Source organism: Cibotium barometz, chromosome 40 (genome assembly GCF_041138505.1).
Source record: "Cibotium barometz isolate CiBa-2024 chromosome 40, ASM4113850v1, whole genome shotgun sequence".
Taxonomy (NCBI): Eukaryota; Viridiplantae; Streptophyta; class Polypodiopsida; order Cyatheales; family Cibotiaceae; genus Cibotium; species Cibotium barometz.
In genome coordinates, this window is record NC_141085.1 from 44385648 (window position 1) to 44388706 (window position 3059).

Consider the following 3059-nt stretch of genomic DNA (forward strand, 5'->3'; position numbering starts at 1 on the left):
TCTCTTTACAAAATTGGTGCCAACCTTGCTTGTAAAAGATGTGTTAAATCCTCCAATTGCTTGTGGAAGATTTGTTTCTCAAGAATCTCTTTACAAAAAGACATGTACATATGCAAGGCATCATCATGACCTTCCATAGAAAAGATCAAAGCATGCATATGTGTCAAAAAAGTGTGTGCGTGTGTGATGTTTTAGTATAACCCTAAAGTGACTCTAATTCTCCACTATAGCACTAAGACCAAGGAGGCAATGCTTACAAAACACATGGAAAATAGTGCACATACCTCGACTTATCCAATTATAACTAGGTCATTGTCTTAGTAGTAAAATATCTTTAAGGAAAAGCTTGTATCATTTATAAGTTTGTGGAGTTTACAAGTGGTCCATGTCATATAATAGCATCTCTAAAAAATATACCTTGGATTAGTTGTTATGATGATTGGTCATTTGATTTTATTGTATAAATTTTTTATCCAAAAAGGCTATGAACATAGTATTCAAAAATTTTGAATTTTTCTAAAGTCCAATTCCAAAACTAGACCCAATATAAATTCAACACTTTTTAATTGCATATTGATGTGGTTTTTTCCTTATACTTTTGAAGGAAATTTTGGCATGAAAAATGAAATATTGTCTAAATCTTTTAAAGAATATGCTCTTACAGACATCCATATGAGAAGACGGTTATTTGCCTGCAAACAACAAGTGGTGTGCTTACACACCGTGCTAAAAAAATGGCATTAGGAGATGCTTGCTCTCTAGGATAGGTGTGTAAATATACACCTTTTTTGGTAAAATACAACATTTTTACATCTATCTTAGTATATTATACAACATCAAAAGTTTGCATCAACACTTCAAAGATACTCATACACACATTCCAAATAAAAATTTTGACAAATTCATTTCAAATTTTGATTTGCATAAATTTTACATCAACAATTCAAAGATGCTAAATGACATACACATATTGGAAAGAGAAAATGATATCTTTATTTCAAAATTTGGTTTACATAAGATGCAAGACTTTATTCCACATTCTCCTCTACTCCTTCAGTTTCACCAATCTTTGAGCCATTGGCGAACTTTGGGTGGCAAGCTCATTAGCACATGTCAAGCACATTTCAAAGTTTGGGTGGCAAGCTCATTAGTAGTTGTCGAAGTCTGGGTGACAAGCTCATTTGGCATCTGGCCCTGTCACCAATGTTTGCATTGTACGCTCATTCGAGCCTCCTAGCTCTAAGTCTTCGAAGGGCAAAAAGTGAGTTTTTAGGCGAGTTTTTTTTGGCAACCACCTAATTACTAGTACTCTTAGTACACTTACTCTCCTCTCTCTCTCTCTCTCTCTCTCTCTCTCTCTCTCTCTCTATGGAAAATGATGCTCTCCAAGTTGACCTTATTATTACGGCAATCATGCTCTCGAATCCCCCCCCTTCTCTCTATCAATTAATCATGCCCTCGAGTTCATTCTTATACCATCATGATGGGAAAAAAGTTGCTCCCAACAACATTATTATACTCTATCTCTCAACAACCTAACATCATGATGGAAAAATTTCTCTCTCTCTCTCTCTCTCTCTCTCTCTCTCTCTCTCTCTCTCTCTCTCTTAAAGGATGATCTTCAAAGTGACATTATTATATTTTGCTCTTGAATTCCCCCCTCCCCCTCTCTATATCATTAATCGTGCTATCAAGATCATTATTATGACTTCATGATGGAAAAAAGGTTCTCAACCACATTATTACTCTCTCTCTCTCTCTCTCTCTCAACCACATTATAATTACATCCCGCTCTTTACTAACTAGAAATTAATGCATACACATCCTTTCAACCTCGTTTATATAAAAAATCCATTTGTGCTTCATATAAATCTCTCAAAGGTAGCACCACTTTTCTTAATGTTCTTTCATCAATTTGTTTTGTGAACTGTCCCTGGATGTACAGCTAATTGTCTCATGTAAGGCAACAAACGTGAAAGGAGGAAGTTGTCAAAAGGGTCTCCTTTATATGTGGTTGACACTATGTATGTGTTAGGTGGATTGTCTACCAACTTCTCCACACTGTCATCCATAAATAATGTCACACAGGGTCAAAGTGGCTCCATCGGATTTGATTGAGGCACTTCCTTAACACGGGCCTATGACCTCGTGCCTTTGTGGGAAGTGCCGTGCATTCTCTCTGGCTATACATGAAGACATAGAATGGTTATCGGCCGTGCACTTTCAAGCATTTGTCCCTCAATATTTGTATATAACGACGCAAGTTGCCCTCTTGCAGTAGTGAGCTCCATATAGCCACATCAAATATTTAGGTGACCTGTAGCATGAACTCTGCTACGCCTGGTATCAGCACCACCCAATTTGGACCGAGATTGATGGCTAGGACTGGCTTGTCTCCTATAGTCTTCAAACGCCTATACAATAGCACCCCATTCAAATCCAAAACCACTAGCTTTCTGGAAGCTGGTGGTAGCTGTTGAATCATAAACATAGATTGAGATTAGGAAAATACGTCATACATGGTACTGAGAAATCAAACATTTTTATCTTATTAATGCAAGGTACAACACCCACCATGCATCTCAGATATCTTCCGTCCATTTCGCAAAGACACACAGTTCTCCGCCTATCCGCACCGCCAATCCCGCCAAATCTCCAACCCCTGGTTCACAATCGAGGATTGTGTCCCCTACTCTAGAGAAGGCCTCTATCAACTTCTCCTAGAACTTCTCTCCGCGCTTTAAGCAGTGATGATCAGGAGATACGAAAATTGATGGGGGCATGCCAGAGCATACGGTTCTAGCAATTGTCATGCCAATATGTTTATTTTAGTAGTTTTGGTAAATCAATGGATTAACATGTTTGTCCTTTTTTTGCAGATGGAAATGTTTAGTTCAGGGCATGGCTACGACGTGAGGCCTTTTGGACAAAGCTGCATGAACCTGGAATATTGATTCTCAGGCGCTAGAGAAGTTTCTACAGTTTCCAATGTGAGGAATCTGAGCTTTTCGTACACACCCAAGAAACAAAGCAGCATAGGGACCAGCTATTCATGCAGC

At 38.2% G+C, this 3059-nt stretch overlaps 1 long non-coding RNA gene across 1 annotated transcript; it reads right to left on the reverse strand.

The window, feature by feature from the left end:
* Positions 1 to 1825: 1825 nt before the first annotated feature.
* On the reverse strand, positions 1826 to 2746 carry LOC147615547 (uncharacterized). Its single transcript, XR_015262729.1, has 2 exons — positions 2575 to 2746; positions 1826 to 2463 (listed from the first exon to the last, which is right to left on the reverse strand). It is a non-coding gene; the product is annotated as an uncharacterized LOC147615547 (long non-coding RNA).
* Positions 2747 to 3059: the final 313 nt, after the last annotated feature.